This window comes from Trichosurus vulpecula, chromosome 4 (assembly GCF_011100635.1).
Source record: "Trichosurus vulpecula isolate mTriVul1 chromosome 4, mTriVul1.pri, whole genome shotgun sequence".
Classification (NCBI taxonomy): domain Eukaryota; kingdom Metazoa; phylum Chordata; class Mammalia; order Diprotodontia; family Phalangeridae; genus Trichosurus; species Trichosurus vulpecula.
In genome coordinates this window covers 379,545,441-379,568,238 of record NC_050576.1, presented here as the reverse complement: position 1 = coordinate 379,568,238, position 22,798 = coordinate 379,545,441, and the positions used below count along the sequence as shown (strand labels likewise).

General features: G+C 35.0%; 1 pseudogene; it reads right to left on the bottom strand.

The window, feature by feature from the left end:
* Positions 1 to 21,718: 21,718 nt before the first annotated feature.
* On the bottom strand, positions 21,719 to 22,478 carry LOC118847291 (annotated as a pseudogene).
* Between the last annotated feature and the right edge of the window lie 320 nt (positions 22,479 to 22,798).

Genomic DNA, 22,798 nt, shown 5'->3' with positions numbered 1-22,798 from the left:
TATATGATATTTGAGGTAGACCTCACGTATACCACTATCAACAGTAATGCATGTGAGACTTGAGGAATCTTTTCTAAAGGTAATGCAATTCAAATTAAATTTTAAAGACTAGTTAGGAATCAATTCATGAAGCAAAGGCATAGGGGCATTTTAGGCATAGGGAAGACCCTGAACAAACAGTTATGTGCATCATTGCACCTTTTAAGGATCATGGAATCATAGATTTAGAGCTTGGAGAGAGAGAGAACTCAAAGAAAATCTCCAAACTTCTTGTATTACAGATGAGGAAAGTGAGTACCAGAGATAAGTTATTTATCCATACTCACACAAGTATTAAGTAAGAAAGATCAGATTTGATCTTGTGTTTTCTCACTCCATACCCCAGCTATAATGCACTGTACCACACCACCTCTAATGTTGTAGAGGAGATTTCTACACAAGTCCAGGTTGCATAATATGACCACGGAGGTCTCTTAAAAACTATTTGATTATTATATAGCTTAAAAGGTTCAGTTATCTCTGTATTTCCTTTCTTCCTCTTTGTCTAGTATTTCCACAGTCCAATCTGACATATCTTAGGCTTCCACTCTGTCTCTTCAGATTTATTTTTATCAGCTTCATAGAGCCATGAAACCCCAACCACTAGACCATCTTCCTTTGGTAAAGAGTTCTCTGCCTTGGATAACTGCCTATCTGCAAGAGAATTACAGGCAACTGCTAACTTTTTAGGAAATTAGGACACTTTTTCTTTTTTATAGGAATATTTATCACACTTCTGTTTCCAGATAGGAGCTTGAAATACAGGCACATTCACACTACTCCGCATTTCTTTTTCCTAAAATACAGTTTAAAATTCTCCTCAGGTGAAAGACAAATTCATCATTTTTCTCTTCACTTGTTCCTTTCCCTATTCCTAACATAACAGAACCTGCGGTTATGGCCATTTGCTATAACGTTTGCATTGCCATGCAAAAATAGACTTTGATGAGTTTTTTGCATTCTTACTTTTCTTCTGAAGTTGCTATCATTTTAAAGAAATATTATCTGCTTTTATTTAGGTAAATGATAATATTTAATATCAAATCCAATCTAATTTATGCCTTTCTTTTGCCTCTTTTTAATGTACTCTTTTTTTTTTTTTATAAATTTCTTTATTTATTTTTGGTTTACCACACACGGTTCTACATAGTTTTGAGTTCCAGATTTTCTCCCCTCCCTCCCCCCTCCCTCCCCAAGACAGCATGGAGTCTCATATAACTGTCATGAATGACTTTGCATTGAATTAATTTATGCACTAGTCAAGTCGTGGAGAAGAATTTTGACCAATGGAATGAATCATGAGAAAGAAGAAACAGAACCAAAAAAAAAAAAAGCCCCAAAAACAAAAACAAAAGAGAAGCAGAAAAGGCGAGCATGTAGTGTGCCTCAGTCTGTATTCAAACTTCGCAGTTCTTTGTCTGGATGAAGATAGCATTCTCCATCGTGAGTCCCCTGGAGTTGTCCTTGCCCCTTAGGTTGCTGAGAAAAGCACAGTATGTCAGGGTTGGTCCTCACGGAATCCACATATCTGTGGCTGTGCACAACGTTCTCCTGGCTCTGCTCCGCTCACTCAGCATTATGTCGTGTAGGTTTTTCCAGGTTGTTATGAAGTCTGCATCATCCCCATTTCTTATGGCACAATAGTATTCCATCACCTTCATATACCACAGCTTGTTCAGCCATTCCCCAATTGATGGGCATCCCTTTGATTTCCAATTCTTGGCTACCACAAAGAGAGCTGCTATAAATATTCTTGTACATATGGGTCCTTTTCCCGCCTGCATGATTTCTTTGGGATACAACCCTAGAAATGGTATTGCTGGGTCAAAGGGTATGAACATTTCTATAGCCCTTTGGGCATAGTTCCACACCGCCCTCCAAAATGGCTGGATCAGCTCACAACTCCACCAGCAATGCAACAATGTTCCAATTTCCCCACATCCTTTCCAGCATTTATCATTCTCCTGATTTGTTATTTTAGCCAATCTGACAGGAGAGATGTGGTATCTAAGAGTTGTTTTGATTTGCATTTCTCTAATCAGCAGCGATCCAGAGCATTTTTCCATATGCCTGTAGATAGCTTTAATTTCTTCCTCTGAAAACTGCCTGTTCATATCCTTTGACCATTTCTCAATTGGGGAATGGCTTGTATTCCTATATATTTGGCTCAGCTCCCTGTATATTTTAGAGGTGAGGCCTTTATCAGAGATACTAGTTGCAAAGATTTTCTCCCAATTTTCTGCTTCCCTCCTAATTCTTGTTGCATTGGCTTTTTTTGTACAAAAACATTTCAATTTGACATAATCAAAATTATCCATTTTGCATTTTGTAATGCTCTCTATCTCTTGTTGGGTCATGAATTATTTACTTTTCCACAGATCTGATAAGTAAACTATTCCTTGCTTTCCCAAATTACTTAGAGTATCAACTTTTACTCCTAAATCATGAACCCATTTTTTAATGTACTCTTTTGCTAAATGTTCCATATTTAAGAAGAATGTTAAATACATAACTTAAGAATAATCACATGCCATATTTTTTTCCTGGATGGAATATTTTGAAGTTATGCCAAAGAATGAAATGTGTAATTCCAAATGAGACTATAGTTCACATGAACATCTTTCAAAATCTCTGTGGGGTAAGAGCTAGAAATACTGAGATGTAATCGTTATGTTCTTCTGTGTTTGTGTTTTGAACTTTCTGCTCACTTTCTATGGTCAGGTTATTTTGTTTTTGGTTTTGTTTTTGTTATTTGCTTAGTTGCCAGCCTATTTCTTGACTTTTAAGTTAATGTTAAAGTTAGGCTCTGCTCCCAGGATGAAGGGGCCAGTGTTCCAAGATTCAGGTGTTTCATGATACTGTTTTCAGAGCTAATTCTGAGGTTTGTTAAGTTTTTAGTTCTTCTAAGATGGCATGATCTAAGGAGGGATGTTGTTACTGCTCTCTTGGCTTGTGCTCTGGTCTATGAGTGAGCACTAATTCTATTTTTCCTGCCTTGTAATTGTATCTGTATTCCTAACACTACCAGTGCTCCTCTTTGCCATGGGACTGAGACCCCAAACTACATATGGGCAATGGCATAAAGTCCTGTTCCCACTGCGAGCAAAGGTTCCCCCATAATCTCCTTCTGATTAATTATTTGATCCCCTTACTGTCTGTGCATTGAGATCTCCTGAAGCAGCCAACAGCATTTTCTTCATCTTCAAGGCCTGCTGCTGGCTTGCCAAGGCATAACCTTTGCTGGACTGTGAAAAATCTTCAGAGAAAGAACTCTTGTAGTCTAAATGCCGATTAAAACATACTTTTTTCACTTTATTTTTTTAATGAATTTTTTGGGGGAGGGGTCTGTTTTTTCCCCATGACATGATTAATATGCAAATATGTTTTGCAAGATTGCACATGTATAACTTATATCAAATCACTTACTATCTTGGGAGGATGGAGGAGGGAGAGAATTTGGAAGTTAAACTTTTTTTTTATAAATCTTTAATATTGTTTTTTACATGCACCTGGAATAAATAAAATATTATTTTAAGAAATAAAGAGTTCTTATCTTTTTTGTACCTCGTTTTTTAACTTGGCCTATTCCCTTTTTTAAGTTCTTATTTTCTTCAGTATTTTTTGTACCTCATTTGCCAAACTATTGTTTCCTTTTTCATGATTTTCTAGCATCATTATCATTTCTTCTCCCAATCTTTCCTGCACTTCCCTTCTTTGAGTTTTTCCAGGAATTCTTTTGGGGTCTCAGACCAATTAACATTTTTTTCCTCTGAGGTTTTGCATGTACCTTTTTTGACATTTATAAGTCAGCAAAGTGTTTTTTTTGTTTGTTTTATTTTGTTTTTAAATCTCATTTTCTCCTTATCACAACCTTTTGAGTTAGGCTTCATTTTTATCCCCTTTGTATATATGAGAAATCTGAGTTTTAGAGTGTTTAAATGACTTGCTTCTAGGTCTCATAGTTAATAATTATGTGAGAAAGGATTTGAACTTAGATCTTCCTGATTCCTACTTTAATGTCCAATCAACTATATTACCTAGTTGCCATTTAATAATTTCTTATAGACTTCCCCCCCCAGGAATAGAAGTCAGACTTATGGGTCTATATTTTGTATATCCCGTTTCCCCTTTCTTCCATTTTTGACAATTAGAAGGACTTTTTTATTTTCTATAGTTCTTTGAATCTCAAAAATTTTATGTAATCTTTCAAAAAGCATGGGGAATGGGTAAGCAATTAAACCTGACATTAATATAGTAATGCCTCAGGAAAAAGTTCTTCTGGGCCTAGTAATAAATGAATCAAGGGCATCTCCTTACTTTTCTTATGTATAAACCCACTGTTAGCAATTTCTGTTCCATTCTCCTAAAGATCATTTTCCTTACAAGAGCAATTAAAATATATTGTTGTTGTTCAGTCATTCAGTCGTGTCTGACTTTTCATGACCCCATGAACCATAGCTCACCAATGCTTTCTATGGGGTTTTCTTGGCAAAGATACTGGAGTGGTTTGCCATTTCCTTCTCCAGTTGATTAATTAAATTTAATTAAAATATATAAATACAATGAAAATCAATCAAAACATTCAATGATCTGATATTTTTTATCTTTCTCTTCTCCCCCACTATACCTGAAAAGACCCTTCTCCCTTTCACTCATCAGCTCAAGTTAAATTTTATCATTCTTAATTCTTCTCGATAGAACCATCTCATTATTCTGTATTCATCTTGTTACCAGTCTTGGCTAACATCTTCTGTAAATGTACTTTTTAGAATCCACATTAGCTGTTGGGTTCCTCATGAATCTGCTATTTTCTTTGGACAACTCACCATTTCTTTTCTCTTTGGAATGGTTTCTTTTTTGTCTTTAGGATTTCATTTTTGAGAGGTTACCATCCATCCTAAGTTTATTTTTCCCTGTAGAATTTTCATGCCTATAATCTACTGCAACCTTTTTTCACAATCCCTTCAAATCTATTCTCTCCAAACATAAAGAGTATCACATTGCGCATAGATTCCCTGTCTTATTTCCAACTATTAAGATGGAATGGTTATTTCCCGCTGATTCTTTTAAATTACCTCACAACAATCAGACAATATGTTAGCACTGATTAATTGCCAGGTGTTAAGCTAAGCCCCAAGGAAAATAAAAGAAAGTTTCAAAACAGTCACTTCCTTCATGGAGCTCACATTCTAAAAAGAGAGAAAACATATAAGTAAGTAGGAGCATAAAGCACACGTACAGAATAGATGGAAGTTAATCTCAGGGTGGGTGGGTAGGGGGAAGTACTAAGTAGCTGGGAAGACTAGGATAAGTTTCTTGAAGAAGAGGAAACATAAGCCGAATTTTGAAGGAAGCCAATGAAACAAAGAAGCAGAGGTGAAGGAGAGCCATTTGGAGCGAGGAATTTAAAGTAGGGAGATGGTAAGGAAAGGGAGATGGTTTGATATGTGTTAGGAATAGCAAGAAAGCCAGTTTTGCTGTATCATAGAGTATGAAGAAGGGAGAGAGTAAATTGCAAAATGATTGGAAAGGTAGGGAGAGGCCATGTTGTGAAAAGCTTTAAGTCCCAGACAGAGGGCTTTATATTCTATTCTGGAAGTCAGATAGAGATACTAGTTTACTAAAGGACATAAGGTAGGGAGAAGGTATATTAAGACCAAATCTTTAGGAAAATAATTTGGTAGATGAGAATAGGTAGGAATAAAGAGAGAATGAGTCAAGGAGAATAATTAGAAAGTTATCAAATGATCCAGTCATGAAATGATGAGGACCTACACCAAGGTGATGGTTATATGAATTGAGAGATGGGGACATATATGAGAGATGTTGTGAAGAGAAAAATGATGAGAGTTGGTAATTAAGTGGATATATGGAGGAAGTATTAGTGAGGATTCCAGGATAACATTGAGATTGTGAGACTGGGTGACTCAGAGGACAGTGGTAATCTTGAGAGTAAGAGGAAAGAAGGGGAAAGGGGAAGGTTTCAAGAGAATGATAATGAGTTCTCTTTTGGACATAATGTGTTTGAGATACCAATGGGTTATTCATTTTGAAAGGTACAAAAACACTTGGTAAGGTGGTATTAAATCTCAGGAGAAAGTCTAGGGCTGGATGTAGATCTGGAATCATCTGCATAAAGATGATCATTGAACCCATGGAAACTGATGCTATTGCTAAGTGAGATAGAATAGAGGGAGAAGAGAAGAGGGTCCATGAAAGAACTAAGGGACCTCCTAAGTTTAATGATCATGTCTTAGATGAAGGTAAAGAAAGGGAGACAGAAAAAGGAGTCCGATAAGTAGGAGGAGAACCAGGAGAGAAGTGTCAGAATAACATAGACAGGATGTAATATACAAAGGGAAAGGTAATTAGCAGTGTCAAAAGTTATAGAGATGTCAAGGAGAAGGACTGAAAAAATGAATCAAATCCATAATAATTCTCCTCTTGAGTTGATTTACCTTTGAAGGATGTAATTATTATTAAACCAAGTCAAGAATTTATTGTATATGCTAACTGTAGTGATAAGACAAGAAAATAAATTAAGGGAATATGAGCAGATAAAGAGCAAGGAAAATTACCTCTATTTTCTTTGCTTAGAGAGCTTCAGAGAATCAGGGAAAAAATTTAATCAAGACAATTAATAGCTTCAGTAAGAAGAATTCAAAATAAATCTATAGAAAATTAGTATTCTTCATAGGTATAAACAATGAAACCTTGGAAAAAGAAAGTAACTAAAATGCATAAAATACCTGTGAGTTTACATGCCAAAATATACTCATAACCTTAAAAATATAACTATAAAAGGGATGTGGTAGAATTATTGAAAATTATAAAGAAATTGGGAGATATTCATTGATGATAGATGGCCTTCGCAATATTATAAAAACAATAATATTTCCTAAATTAATTTAGTTTTTAGCTCAATAACAAATGACTAACCCTGGCCCTAAAGCATGTCATCTGCATCCAAAATTTTATCATTTTGAAAACCATTTTAAATTTATGCAAAATAATAACAAGTCGTTTAGAGGAACAAAGAAGCAGAATGGTCATGATTTTTGGGGGAAATAATAAAAAGAGGCACATGAGAAGGTGTTACCATCACTAAGTCACAAACTAAATTAGAAAATAGTAATCAACAAAACTATTTGGTATACTTTAAAAAAATAGAAATTATACCATTGACTCATATTAGACAGGTAATACTTAGAATAAAATAAAGGAGTCTAGCATGTGATGAAAACAAGCAGGCACACCAAAAATGCTACTGTTCTAAGACATTACTCTTTAACAATAACTACTAAGAAAACTGATAAGTAGTTTGCCACAAAATGGGATTGGACAACCATCTTACATGATATGCCACAATTAGCTTCAAATAGATATGACTCAAATGTACAAGGTCACACCATGAAACTATGAAATAGAGATGACGGGAAAGAGGCACATTTCAGAACTACGTTTAGTGGAGAGTTAATAATTAAATAAGAGAAAAGAAGATTGTGAAAGCTAAATCAGGATTTATATCTATATCTATCTATATCTATACATACATATGTGGGTATATATGTATATATGTATATATGTATATGTATATGTATATATATATATATATATATATATATATATATATATATATATATATACACACACACACACACATATCCTTTTAAAAGAACAAACTCCAAGTAACTGGAGCAAGATAAGAGAAGAGTTCAACTGAGAAAGCTCATTCCACTGAATATCTCTATAAAAGCTTAATATAGAAGATATATAGAAAGAATTGCTATAAATAGATGTCTAATATTCCTTCCTCAAAAGTTAAATGGTGAATGGATATAACCAAATAGCACTCAAAAAAAGACATACAAACTATTAGAAATCACATGAAAATACTTCAGATCAGTAAGATTTAAAGTTTCAAATTAAAATATTTGAGATTTCACTGAATAATCATATAATTGGAAATGATAAAAATTGAAAATGGCCAGGGTTGAAGAAGCTCCTAAAGATATCACATTAATGTGACATTTGTTGAGGTGTGATTAGTAAGCAATCAGGAAAATAATTTAGACTTATAGATAAAACATTGTTAGACTTCCCATATTCTTTGAACCAGTAATCTCATTACTATGTATCTATCTATGTATCTATGTATCTATCTATCTATCTATCTATCTGTCTGTATCCTAATGAGATCATTGACAGAAAGATCACATTTATTCCAAAATATTCATAGTAGCATATTTGTGATAGAAAACTGGATGAAAAAGCAAAAACTGGGTGAATGGGTGAACACATTATGGCATGCATACACACATATACACATACAATTTATATATCTACAGTTATTTCTATATCCATAACTATTCAAAAATAGCTAGATGTAGAATTATAGAGAGCATTACGAAATTGCAAAATGGCAAAAGGATATGAACTGACAGTTTTCAGAGGAAGAAATTAAAGACATCTAAAGGCATATGAAAAAATGCTCTAAATCACTATTGATTAGAGAAATGCAAATCAAAACAACTTTTAGGTACCACATCTCTCCTGTCAGATTGGCTAACATGACAAAACAGGAAAATGATAAAGGCTGGAGAGGATGTGGGAAAATTGGAACATTGTTATATTGTTGGTGGACTTGTGAACTAACTGATCCAGCCATTCTGGAGAGCAATTGGGAAGTATGCCCAAAGTGCTATAAAAATGTGCATACCCTTTGATCCAGCAATACCGCTCATAGGGCTTTATCCCAAAGACATCACACAAGTGGGAAAGAGACCCATATGTACAAAAATATTTATAGCAGCTCTTTTTGTGGTAGCAAAGAATTGGAAATCAAGGGGATACCTATCAATTGGAGAATGGATAAATAAGTTGTGGTATATGAATGAAATGGAATACTGTTGTGCTATAAGAAATGGGGAAGACACAGATTTCATAGTAACCTGGAAAGACCTACATGATATGATGCTGAGGGAGGGGAGCAGAACCAGGAGAACATTGTACACAGCCATGGACATATTGATTCTGTGATCCCTAACTTTGATAAACTTGGCTCTTCTCAGCAATACAAGGTTCAAAGACAGCTCCAAAGGACTCATGATGGAAAAAGCTATCTACATTCAGAGAAAGAACTATGGAGTCGGAATGCAGATTGAAGCAAACTATTTGCTAGCTCTTTTTTTCTCTTCTTTTTTGGTTTTCTTTCTTCTTTCTCATGATTCATTCCATTGGTCATAATTCTTCTTTATAACGTGGATATTGTGTAAATAAGTTTAATGCAAAGGTATATGTAGGACGTATATTGGATTCCATGCCATCTTGGTGGGGAGGAGGGAAGCGGGGGGGGGGGGGAAGAAAATTTGGAACTCAAAAACATGTGGAACTGAATGTTGTAAACTAAAAATAAAAATCTAAAAAAAAAATAAAAGATTTGTATGCTTTAAACTGACCAAGTTGTATCCTGGTTGGTTGTTGCGCCAGAGGAGCCAATGACTGAATGTATTTTACAGCTTAATCTTTTACCTCAACTCTTCTTTGCCAAGCAGTTCAGGCTTTTCCTTGATAAGTCCTGTGTGGAGAGTGGGAACATAGGCTTTCTTTCATCCTACCCTCATGCAGCTTCTGTATAGACCTTCAACTCCACTAGATGATTTCTATTTTACAAGGCTCCCCTACTAGGATATCAAGCAGTTTTGTTTGTTTTTAAGGTAGAGATGTCCAGGGTTGTAGGCAATATTCCCCAGTATCAAGGTCCAAAGATCCTGGATCCAAATGCATGGGTTTGCCTGGCAACAAAGAAATCTTCTGCATTAGAAATGACAAATACTGAAAATAGTTGCAGTCCCAGTCTTTGGCGTGGTTTGCCAGAAAATGTACTCTGAGGGATATTGGGCAAAGCAGAGATGCAATTTAAAATGCTTATTCAGCAGTCCTCTGGATTTTTTTTAATGTTCTAATGTGCTTTAAATATAAACTTCTGAGCAGATTGTAACACTAGATAGTACGCTTATTTAAATAATATTGTTTTAAGTAGTTCTTTTAATAAACAAGGCAGCACCTTCCAGGACTAAACCAAATCTAGACCACATATCTGGGTCTAGAGTAGGAAGACTCATCAGTGGAGAAGGGGGTGGGTACAGTTACCCATCCCAACTCTCTCTGTCTCTCACCTCACACCTAGAAAGTCTTCTTCCTTAACGTTTGATTATGTCCCAAGGAAGTATTCTGTAATAGAAATGGTTATTGAGAAATTTCTGGCATAAAAGTTTCATCAATAAGACATTTTTAAACATGGAAAATAATTGCTTAGCTGTGCTAGTTTTTACTGAGTTATTAAATATTTATATGCATGGCAATGTTTTAGATACTGAGAATACAAAAATAAAATGAAAAATATCGCCCTCCCTCAAGGAGCTTATGTTCTCTTTGAGTCAGAGGAGAATCTATAAGCATTATGCAATTACATAAGCAAAAATAATTAGGAATATGAACAGCTAGAAGCATCCAGAAGGGGATTTTGTAGGACATGGAATCTCTTTGTACCTTAAAGGAAGCTAAGAATACAAAGGTAACAATGAAGAAGGAATGGGATGGGATAAAGTCTGTGAAAATACATAGAAGCACTATTAAGAATGCTGGGTTTGGGGAACAGAAAGCAGACAATTTGGATATTAAATTGGGTATGTGAAAAGAGTAAAAGAGAAATGGAAAATGTCAGGAAATGGAGGTTGGAACCAGACTGTGAAGAGCTTTAAATGCTAAGTTAAGTAGTTAGAATTTTATCAGAGAGACAGCAGGAAATCACTAAAGATGGTCCTCTAAGAAACATTCCCTGATTCTCAGAACTAAAACTGATCTCTCCATTTTCATATTTTCCTCTATTTAGACATTTTATTTTTACCATGGAATAATGCCTTGCAAATAGCAAGCATTTAGTGTGTGTGTGTGTGTGTGTGTACTTAAGAAAAAAACCTTTTGTCTTAATATATGCACTCCCCAATTTTTTTTTCAAAAATGTTTGAATGCACTACTAATTTACAGAACCATGGCTAGGCGATGAGGGAAGACAACTGCAAGTGGTGTCAAAATTTAGTGGGTAATGTTGTATGTTGACCTTAATTCAAGTCAGTTCAATGTATGCATAAGGTTTGGAACTGAAATGAAATTTCATGCTTGTAGACCATTAAAGTGTTACTAAAAGTCAGCTTATTTGGGTATAACATAGAAAGGATACTCTTAAAAGGTACAGCATCGATTCATTTAGTGTAGCTGCCCTATTTCTGTGTAGATTATGCTGACCTGCCTTTCAGAAGTTTGAGGAAGGTGCTGCTGACTCTCATGGCTAGTTTCAATGCTTAGGCCACCAAAAGGCTAAATTTTTGAGACTTAGTTGCATAAGCTAAATAGGTCCCCTCAATTAGATGGTGGATTTCGTCTTTCTTCCTTCCTTCCTTTCTTTCTTTCTTTCTTTCTTTCTTTCTTTCTTTCTTTCTTTCTTTCTTTCTTTCTTTCTTTCTTTCTTTCTTTCTTTCTTTCTTTCTTTCTTTCTTTCTTTCTTTCTTTCTTTCTTTTTCTTTCTTTCTTTCTTTCTTTTTCTTTCTTTCCTTCTTTCCCTGCCTCCCTCCCTGCCTCCCTCCCTCCCTCCATCTCTCCCTCTCTCCCTCCTTCATTCCCTCCCTCCCTCTCTCTCTCTCTTGCTCTCGCTCTCTTTCTTTCTTTTTTTGAAAAATTAACACTAGGTTGGATACTTTCTGGCCCAAGCCCACCCTTCTATTGTGACTAACAGTACTTTTTGTTTTCATTAGGCACCTCATGTCTAAGGTTCTTAGTGTACAGTGGTTATTGTCCTAGAATCTCTCCACCTCTCCTACAGAGGTATCCATCCCGATATGTTTTTGTGCTTTTAGGTATTATTTCTCTTTGTGAGGCCTCACCACCCTGAATTTCAATGACTTAACTCTGTCCTAAAATGATTTCAGCAAATTGAAATAAATGTCATTCATTAAAACATTCATAATGTGGCTTCTCTTTCAAAAACTTAATAACTTATGACAGTGTTATTTTTTCCTTCTTTTTACTGTTTCTTATTAATTTTAGTTGTTTTTGTTTTGGGAGATTTTAGTGGAGGCAAATTCATTAATTTGTTCTCTTTTTCCAAGCTTTTATGTTTGAGTAGCTGTGCAAACCTACCTTGTAATCTAAGTCATCTCTTTTCATTAAATTCTCTTTCTGCGAGTCATACAAAAGTAACTTCATGACAAAAAGAAAAGCTATACTTACAATTGTGAGAATGAATATTGAGCTGAACAAGAAGTTTTATGAAGTAATTTCCAAAATGTTTGAATGTAATATATTAAAGCTTATTGTTTTAATATTGCTTGCCCCTGGCACCAGAATTGTTGTTTACAGACCTGTACATTAGATAGAGCAAATGTCTCTGGCCATGGAAGTGAACAGAGCTCAGGTGTATTCCCCTCTGTCTACCCTTCCATCTCCTTTCATTGTCCAAAGGAAAGAGACTCTCTGAAAACTCCCATTTAGACCATCCTCCTCATATTATCATCCCTATTATTAATTCCACCCAAAGGGAATCTAAGCTTCCCTCTTCCTCCCATTTCTAATGATACTGTGTATATGAAATCTTTGTTCAATAGACCAAACTTGCTCTATCTTCCAAATTTGACTTATTTTCTGAAATACACTACCTCTAGCAAACAGTTTTCTTTTTTCTTTTTAATTTATTTTATTTCACTAAATAATTTCCAATAACATATGACTTTCAACTTTTTAAAAAAATTGAGCTCTAAATTTTCTCCCTCCTTCCTGCCCCATACCCCTTCTTGAGAAGGCACGATTATATATTTGAATTCATGCAAAAAAATCCATTTTAGCCATGTTGCAAAAGAAAACATAGAAAAAAATGAGAAAAATAAAGTTAAAAAAAGTATGTCTCAATCTGCATTCAGAGATCATGAGATCTTTCTGGAGGTGGATAACACTTTTCATCATGAGTCCTTTGGAAGTTTTTTTGAGTTGTCTTGATCAGAGTAGCTAAGTCTTTCACAATTGATCATCCTTACAATATTGCTGTTGCTGTTTACATTCTGCTGGTTCTGCTAGCTTCACTTTGCATTAGTTCATAAAACTGTTTCCAGGTTTTCTGAAACCACACTGCTTGACATTTCTTATAGCAAAATAGTATTCTGTCACAATCATATAATTCAACTTGTTTAGACATTCCAAGTTGATACGTATCCTCTCAATTTCCAATACCTTGTCACCTCAAAAAGAGATTTATGTATCTAGGTATGTATGTGTACGTGTGTACTCATATATTCCAAATTGTTCTCCAGAATACTTGGACTAGTCACAACTCCATCAACAATGCATTAGTGTCCCAATTTTTCCTCACCTCCTCCAGCATTTTTCATTTTTCTTTTAAGCCATTTTAGACAATCTAATGGGTGTGATGTAGTACCTCAGAGATTTTTTAATGTGCATTTCTCTTACTAGTAATGATTTGGAGCTTTTTTTTCATGTGACTAGTAATAGCTTTGATTTCTTCTTCTGAAAACTGCCTGTTCATTTCCTTTGACCATTTTTTCAGGTAGGGAATGCCCCTTATTTAAAAAAAAGGTGGCTCGTTTCCCTATATGTCTGAGAAATGTGGCCTTTATCAGAGAAACTTGCTTGAATTTTTTTCTGCCCACAGTATCCTATTTTTCTTCTAATTTCAGCTGCATGGGTTTGGTTTCTTCAAAAGCTTTTTAATTTCATGTGATCAAAATTAGCCATCTTATTTCCCATGATCCTCTCTATTTTATAAATTTTTCCCTTATCCGTAGATTTTGCAGGCACATTCTTTCCATATTCCCTTAATTTACTTATGCTATCAATCTTTATGTCCAAATCATTTATTCATTTTGACCTTATCTTACTGCATGGAGTTGGTCTATGCCTAATTTTTTCCAAACTTCTTTTTGGTTTTTCGAGCAATTTTTGTCAAATGGTAAATTCTTATACCAAATGCATTTATCAAAGAGTAAATGACTATAGTTATTTACTACTGTGTATTCTGTGCTTAATCTATTCTACTGATCCACCATTGTATTTCTCAGCCAGTACTAGATTGTTTTGATGATTATTGCTTTGTGATATAGGTTGAAATCTCCTAGGTAGCTTTCCTTCACTTTTTTTTTCTTTGATTCCCTTGACGTTCTCGACCTTTTATTTTTTCAGATGAATATTATTTTTTTTTTTATTTTGTGCTATAAAACTTTTTTATTAGTTAGATTGCTATGATATTGAACAAGAAAACAAACTCAGGTAGAATTGTCATTTTTATTGTATTGGCTTAACCTACCCATGAGCAATTAGTATTTCTCTAGTTCTTTAAATCTGTCTTAATGTGTGTGAAAAGCATTTTGTAAATTGTGTTCATAGAGTCCCTGGGTTTGTCTTGGAAAGTAGTCTCTAAAGAATCTCACACTATTTGTACTCATTTTAAATGAAATTTCCCTTTTTGTCTCTTAATGCTGGACTTTGGTGGTTGCACAGTAAATAAAGCCCGAGATCTAGAGTCAGGAAGACTTTTTTGTGATTCTAAATCTTGCCTAAGAAAGAATTAATAACTGTGTGACCCTGGGCAAGTCATTTTACCAAATTTTCCTTAAGTCCTTTTCTGTTAAATGATTTGGAGAAGAAAATGGCTACCTACTCCAGTATCTTTGCCAAATTAACCCCAAACAAGGTCATAAAGAGTCAGACACAACTAAAAATGACTGAACTATAATATTTTATATTTTGCAAACTTATTCAAGTTGTTTTTATGTCAACTAGTTTTTTTTTTCTATCGATTTTCTAGGATTCTCTAAGTATGCCAATATATCATAAGCAAAAGAGTGATAGTTTTGTGTCTTCAATGCCTATGGCAATTCCTTCAATTGCTTTTTTTCCCTTTTATTACTATAGCTAACATTTCTGTACAATATTGAGTAATAGTGGCAATAATAGACATCCTTGTTTCACCCCTGAACTTGTTTGGAAGTTTTCAAGTTTATTTCCATTATAGAAAATATTTGCTCTTGGTTTTAGATAGATAGTATCTATCATTTTAAGAAAGACTCGGCTGATTCCAATGCTTTCTAGTAGTTTAATAAAAATGGGTATTGTATTTTGTCAAAGGCTTTTTCTATATCTATCCAGATAATCAATTTTGTTGATTTTGTTTTTGATATGGTCAATTCTGCTTATAGTTTTCCTGATATTGAATCAGTCTTGCATTCCTGGTATAAATTCCACCTAATCATAGTGTATGATGTTGCTATAATCTCCTTGCTAGTATTTTATTTAAAATTTTTGCATTGGTACTGGTATTGTTTAGGTGTCAAAACCATTTTTGTGTCATAAAAAGAATTTGGTCAAACTACTTCTTTAACCACTTTTTTCCCCCAAATATTTTATACAGTATTGGGATTAATTATTCCTTAAATGTTTGGTCGAATTCACTTGTAATTTGATCTGCTCCTGGAGATTTACATTTTAGTGTTTAACTGAGGATTTTTAATTTATTCTTTTTTCTATATTTTTAGTTGCATGCTCAATTGTAAGCATAAGGAGTTCAGTTTTCCGGGATCCATGGCCATAGCAATCCCATGCCAGAGTGTTAATACGGGTTCTGTGGTTCAAAACATCTCTGCCATGACCTGTGTGGATTGTAAGGGCTAGGTGTCACCTGTTTAGATTGCAAAGGTCAGGACCCTGGAGGGGTGGAGTGTAAGTATAAAGCAGGTGCGCATTGTCAGTGAGTGGGGGAACTTTAGGGTTGAAATACGCAAACTACAATACTACATGTGCCTTGATTGGCCCCCATCAAGGCTCAGGGGAGATGTGTGTTTGCCTCAACTGGCTCCCATTCAGGCTTGAGGGGATTTAGGGTAATGTACAAGTTCTGTCTCAATTGGCTCCATTGAGATGTAGGGGGAGTCCCCCCCCCCCCACCTTCTTACCAGCCCCTGCAAGAAGGGTGCTTAGGGAATGCTGTAGGAGGTGGTGCTCAACAACCCTTGTGAGAAGGTTAGATAGAACAAAGTCTGCATTGTTTAATTAAAGTAGGGTTGTTAACCACTTTGAAGCTGTCTTTCCTTTATAAAAGCATATCAAAGAACTTGTGCTAGCAGGCCATCCTGGGCGTAGTAGGGTGCTTGCTAATACACCAACTTACTGATCTGCTCTTTTTCTCTTTTATTGAGTATGTATTTAGAGTCACAAATTTCCCTCTAAGCACTGCTTTGTCTGTACCCCATAAATTTTGGTATATTGACTTATTGTCATTCTCTTTAAATAAATTACTAATTATTTATATGATTTGTTCTTTGACCTACTCATTTTTGAGAATTGGATAATTTAGATTCCAATTAATTTTAACATGTTTCCACAGTGCTTTATTGAATATAACTCTTACTGCATTGTTGTCTGAAAAGAGTGTATTTAGTATTTTGGATTTTCTTCATGTGTTTATGATATTTTATGCCCTAATACATGATCTTTTATTTATGTGTGTGTATGTGCACGTGCACGAGTGTGTAAATATGCTACATACAAGTGAGCAAAAGGTATATTCCTTTCTACTCCCATTTAGTTTTCTCAGGAGGTCAATTATTTCTAACTTTTCTAAGATTCTATTCATCTTCTTGATTGCATTCTTATTTATTTTATGCTTATGTTTATCTAGCTGTGAGAGGGGAAAATTGAGATCCCCCACTTCTACTATGTTACTGTGTATTTCCACCTATAATTCATTTAATAATTTTTTAAAAGAAATTGGATGCTATGCTATTTTATACATATGTTTAGTATTGATATTACTTCATTGTCCATTTTACATTTTAGCAAGATACAGTTTTCCCACTTATTGCTTTTAAGTCTGCTTTTGCATTTTCTTTTTTCTGAGATCATATTTGCTATACCTAATGTCTATTTTTTTTGCGTCAGCTGAGACATAATAGATTCTCCTTGAGCCTTTTATTTTTACTCTGTGTGTGCCTCTCTGTTTCAAGTGTGTTTCTTATAAACAGCATATTGATTGTGGTTCCTAATTCATTCTGCTATTTTTTTATGTTTTATGGGTTAGCTCATCCTATTCACATTCACAGTTAAGATTATGAACTGTGTATGTCCCTACTTTCTATATTCTTTTGTTTGTAGTTCTTTTTATCTTGTCCCTCTTCAAAAGTCTGTTTTGCATCTTATCACTGCTTCCCTCAATTAGTCCTCCCATACATCATCTTCTCCCTCCCCAGTATATCTTTTCGCCTTGCCTTCTCATTTCTCTATTGTGTAAGATAGATTTTTAAACTCAACTGAGTGTGTATATAGTCTTCCCTCTTTGAACCAAATCCTATGAGAGTGAATTCTAAGCATTGACCATCACCCTATTTTCCCCTTTAATATAAATGCTCTTCTTTGCAAGCCTCTTTTATGTGAGAAAATTTTCCTCATTCTATCTCTCCCTTCCTCCTTCTTCCAGTGTATGCTTCTTTTGCAACCCTTCTTTTTAAAGAACGTCCCAACTTCATTGCCTCACACTCTTGTCTTCTGTCTACGTAAACTCCTTCTAACTGTTTTTAATAATGATAAAATTCTTAAGAGTTATATGTGTTACTCTCCCACATAGAAATACAGTTTAACATTCTTGAGTCTCTTACGATTATTCTTTCATGCTTACCTTTTTATGTTTTTTTATGTTTTTTATGTTTCTCTTGTTTCTTGTGTTTGAATGTCATATTTTCTATTCAGTTCTTGATTGTCATCAGGAATGCATGAAAGTACTCTATTTCATTAAAGGCTATTTTTCCCTAGGAGATTATACTTAGTTTTACTAGGTAGGTTATTCTGGGTTGTAATCCCAGTTTCTTTGCATTCTGAAATATCATATCCCAAGTCCTCTGATCCTTTAATGTAGAAGCTGCTAAATCTTGTGTAATCCTGACTGTGGTTCTATAATATCTGATTTTTTTTTTCTTTCTGGCTGCTTGCAATGCTATCTCCTTGCCTGGAGAGCTCTGGAATTTAGCTAAAATATTCCTGAAGTTTTTGTTTTGGGAACTTTTTCAGAAAGTGATTAGTAAATTCTTTCAATTTCTATTTTACCCTCTGGATCTAAGATAGTGGGAAATTAATCTGTGATAATTTCTTGAAATATGATGTCCAGGCTCTTTTTCTTCCTATCATGGCTTTCAGGTAGTTCAATAATTCTTAAATTATCCCTCCTTCATCTATTTTCCAGGCCAGGTGTTTTTTTTCCATTGTGATAATTCACATTTTCTTTTTTTTTAATTATTTTGATTTTGTTTATTTATTGAAGCCCCATGGAAGGATTAGCTTCCACTTACCAAATTCTAATTTCTAAAGAATTATTTTCTTTGGTGAGCTTACGTACATTTTTTTTTTTGCATTTGGTCTATTCTACTTTTCAAGGAATTATTTTCTTCAGTGGATTTTTTGTGCTTCTTTTCCCATTTGGCCAATTAGGTTTTTTATGCTGTTATTTTCTTCAGTATTTTTTCCTCTTTTTGCATCACTCTCATTTTCCCCTAATTTTTCCTCTGCCACCTTCATCTTTCCTAAACTCTTCCATGAGTAATTGTTAGCCTTGGATCCAATTAACATTTCTTTCTTTGAGGCTTTATAGTGCTTTCACATTATTTTCTTCTTCGGAGTTTGTGTCTTGGTCTTCCCTGCCATTGTAGTAGCTTTTGAGGGTCAAGTTTTTGTTTGCTTCTTTGTTTGTTTGTTTTTGGTTGTTTGCTAGGTTTTCCTACCTATTTTTTGACTTTGAAGTTTATGTTAAAGTTGTGGTTCTCTTTAATTGGTGGTGGGAAGACATTATCCCAAGCTTCACACTTTTTTGTGCTGCTGCTTTTAGAGCTGTTTCTGGAGTGAGCAAGTGTTCAGTGCTTCCGGGGTGGTGTTATCTGAGAAGGCATGTGGTCATTGCTCTCCAGGTCTGCACGCTGGTCTTTCCATAGGAAGGGCCCCTGTTGCCCTAAAGCCTAAGTATAAGAGCCAGCCATGTGCTGAAGTGAGTAAAGTACTGATCCCTGAGCCTAAAAGATCTGAGATGAAGTCTGCCTCTGTCTGCCTCATTTTTCTCAACTATAAAATAGAGATAATAATACCGTGTGCTTCATAAACTTGGTATATGGATTAAAGATTATATTTTAAAGCACTTAGAAGGATATCTGGCATGTAGAAGGTATTTAATAAATACTTGTTTCCTTTCTTCCTTCTCTCTTTCTTCCCCTCCTTTCCTCCTTCCCCCTTTCTTTCCTTCTTTCCTTTCTTCCTTCCCACCTCCCTCCCTTCTTTTTCCCTCCCTCCCTTCTTTCCTTCCTTTTTTCTCTCCTATTCTCTCTCTTATATTTACTCCTTTTAGGACCTTGAGCAAATCACTTCAGCTTTCTATGCCTACATTTCCTCACGGGTAAAACAAAAATGTATGACAAATGACCTCCAACTCTTTCTTCCAGCCCCAAGTCTATAAGCCTCAAATACAAACAAGTGAGATTACTGACACAACGTGAAGATGTAATTATTCCAGTTTTACTAATTTTTTAAAAAGTATTTTATTAAGCAACAGAGAGGAAAGAGGCACAATTATGGCTCATAAAGCAAACTGTAAGACGCAGACTTAGCCTCAGCAGCAAGAGGAAGATGGCACAGCTACGACATATGTCGCTGTCACTTTGCCAATTAGCTGCAGTTTATATATGACTAGGGAGAAGGCAAATACTAAGAGACACAGGTGGAGTCTCACAACAAGGAGAAGCAAATGGGCAGCATGTGGGCAGTTCTGGACTGGGCTTAGGAAAGGCTTTTTTTTCCCCTCCTAGTATGCAATTGCTGTCTTGCATTTACACTTTTCAACCTAAAACTAACTAAAAAAATCCATGTTCTTAAGTTCTATGTTAGTATAATTGAACTTCAGAAAAATAAATTCTCTTTGTTGTTTTGTTTTGCTTATTTTTTCCATGACTGTAGAACTGAAGATTTAAGGTTTAAACTGTATATGTTGGCCCCTGCTGCTCAGGGTAACTGGCCAGCTGGTAAGACATTCCAGTAATGGCCACAATGCAGGAAGTTAACATATTTATCAGATACTTGAGATGAAAAAGTGGTATTTCATGGGGACTTTTTACCCTATGCCATCTGGTCCTGAGGTGCCTATTACATCTATTATTGACTCATTAAAGTCAATGAGGTGAATAACACAATTAAACTTGTTTACTTGTCATGTAACAGTCGGTTACCAATGAAATGTAACTTCCACTTTTGGTACTGGTATACAGTACAAACCCATCACTCCTCACTAAATGATACCTAGAATTAATGCCAGATAAATATCTTTTAGAATTATAGTGCAATTTTAAAGCACATGAATACATGGGGCTTCCTTTTACATATAAATACCATATACCAGTCAGTTTGAAGATTAGTCTTTATAATTAAAACAATAAAACAGAAATAAATGGCCATGGGGGACAGAAGCACAGGGCACTTATCCTTTCACTCCACTAATCATTCAGTTGCAGATGGCTTGCACATTTGCAAGTAACTTGCAGAAAATATGGATTCATTTGGGTAGGCACTGCAGTAAGATGCAAATCTCCTCAATAGAAAAGAGCCTATTTCCATAATCAGTTCCAGAATTCATTAGATCACTACTGAAATGTATTAATAAATAGTGTGGTAAAATGAAAGGATTATATATTTTTTCATTTTAATTCTCTATGTTAAATCAACATGTAAATGATACAGATAACACTCTCTAATCTCTTTGGATTTAATGTGGGATTTTAGAAAAATCCACTAGTGTAAGAAGGAACAAATGGTTCACATACATAAGAATAGACTTCTTCAAAGACTTCTATATGAAATTATATTTCAAATAATACTATTTACCTTCCAGAATCACATATTGTTACAGCTGAGAGGGACCTCAGAGATCACTTATAAACCAATCTTCTTTTTTTAAAGATGTTGAAAGGCTTAATGAGGTAAATTGACTTGCCCAAAAGGTATAGACTGTAAGTGACTAAGGGAAATAGCTACTGCTACTCTTTGCAGTAGTATGAATTGTGTATGTGGGTCTGTGTGTAAGAGATTATAAAGCACATAATGTTCAGAGGCTTAATATACTTACTACAATTTTACATATAAATACCATATAACAATCAGTATGAAGATTAGTCTTTATAATAAAAATAATAATAATCTGTGATTGAAAATATTTGTAGTATTTAATTATATAGAATCATTTTTTCTTTTTTTTTTAACTTCCGTCATTTGTAATAGATACCTACAAATGTTTAATTGAACATGTACCATGACACTGGAAAATCTTTTTGATGAGTATTTTTTCATTATATCAGAATTAGAATTGGAAGCAGGGGTATGCTGGCAAATGCTTCACAATCAGCTCTTTAGTTAATGGCATATTTTTAAGATTAATCAATATTATTTACATTTTCCATCCCTTTCTTAAATTTACACCGTAAACAAAAGAAAAAATGAATTCTTACATTAGTACAATTTGCCTATTTTCAAGGTATAGTCATACTGAAAATTTGACAATTGGCTCTCAACATCAATTTGAGTAGGCTCCTGCACATTATCTATGGTTGGAAGAGAAATTATGGTTCATCCAGTAAAGAACTCGCAGGCAGAGCCAAGGTGGTAGAGAGAAACCAGGAAATCGTAGAATTCCAAACAAGGCTTCAGGAACAACATCCAAGGACAGTATAACAAGAAAAGCTCCTAGCAAAGTAATACCCTGATAGGGAACATCCAGAAAAGGCCCCCAGCTGAAAACATTTCCCTGAATTCATGTCTCAGTAAATTGAGGAGATTCATAATTCTTTCCAGAATCAATCTGGGTTGTCCTGAGAATCTTTTATTATAGTCATTAATATTTTGATGTAATTCTGAGACATCCTGAGTGTGATTATCCTCACTAAATACTGATAAGCATAAGGTAACTGTGTGTCTGCTGATCAGACAACTATTGGCCCCAAACCATGAACCACATAGTCAATACACAATAATGCAGGTACTACCAAAAAGATGCCCATAGTTTGTTTCAATAGGAAGAGATGCCTGATGAAAACAGATTAGACAGGACTTGTTAGTGTAGAACTGCAGCCAAAAAAAAACAGGTGTATCCTGATGTCTCTGAAATTGTTCCTGAAATACCTTAACTAGCACTTGGTTATCAGGGTGAATGTTTTGTTCTATACCACCTCCCAATCCTTGAGGCCCCAAAGAATCAATGAAAAGACCCAGGGAAGACGCTGGCCAGGCTACACACCAGAGAAGACTGGCAGGGGCATGGTGAGATGGGCCCCATCATGCACCTTGGGCAGCCAGTCCATCGTGGGCCTGACCATGAGGCGGGCACCTGGTCTAGTCTCTAGTTATCCCCACTCAGAGCTTCTGGGGTGCAGACCTGGGAAAAACAGAAATCTCTGTGTTCTTTCATATTTAAGGGAGCTTTTCAACCATCATTGCTACTGTGTGTCTTGTGAAGAGAGATGAAATAGTCTCTCAGCCTTAGTTCTCACCTTCATAAAACTAATGATGGGGAAATGACTAAGGAAACATGCTGGATTGACAGCTGTCACCTATCAATGGACATAGGTAGAATTCATTCTGCATGAATAACAGAGATTTTTTCCAGAGTCTTAAAGAGAAC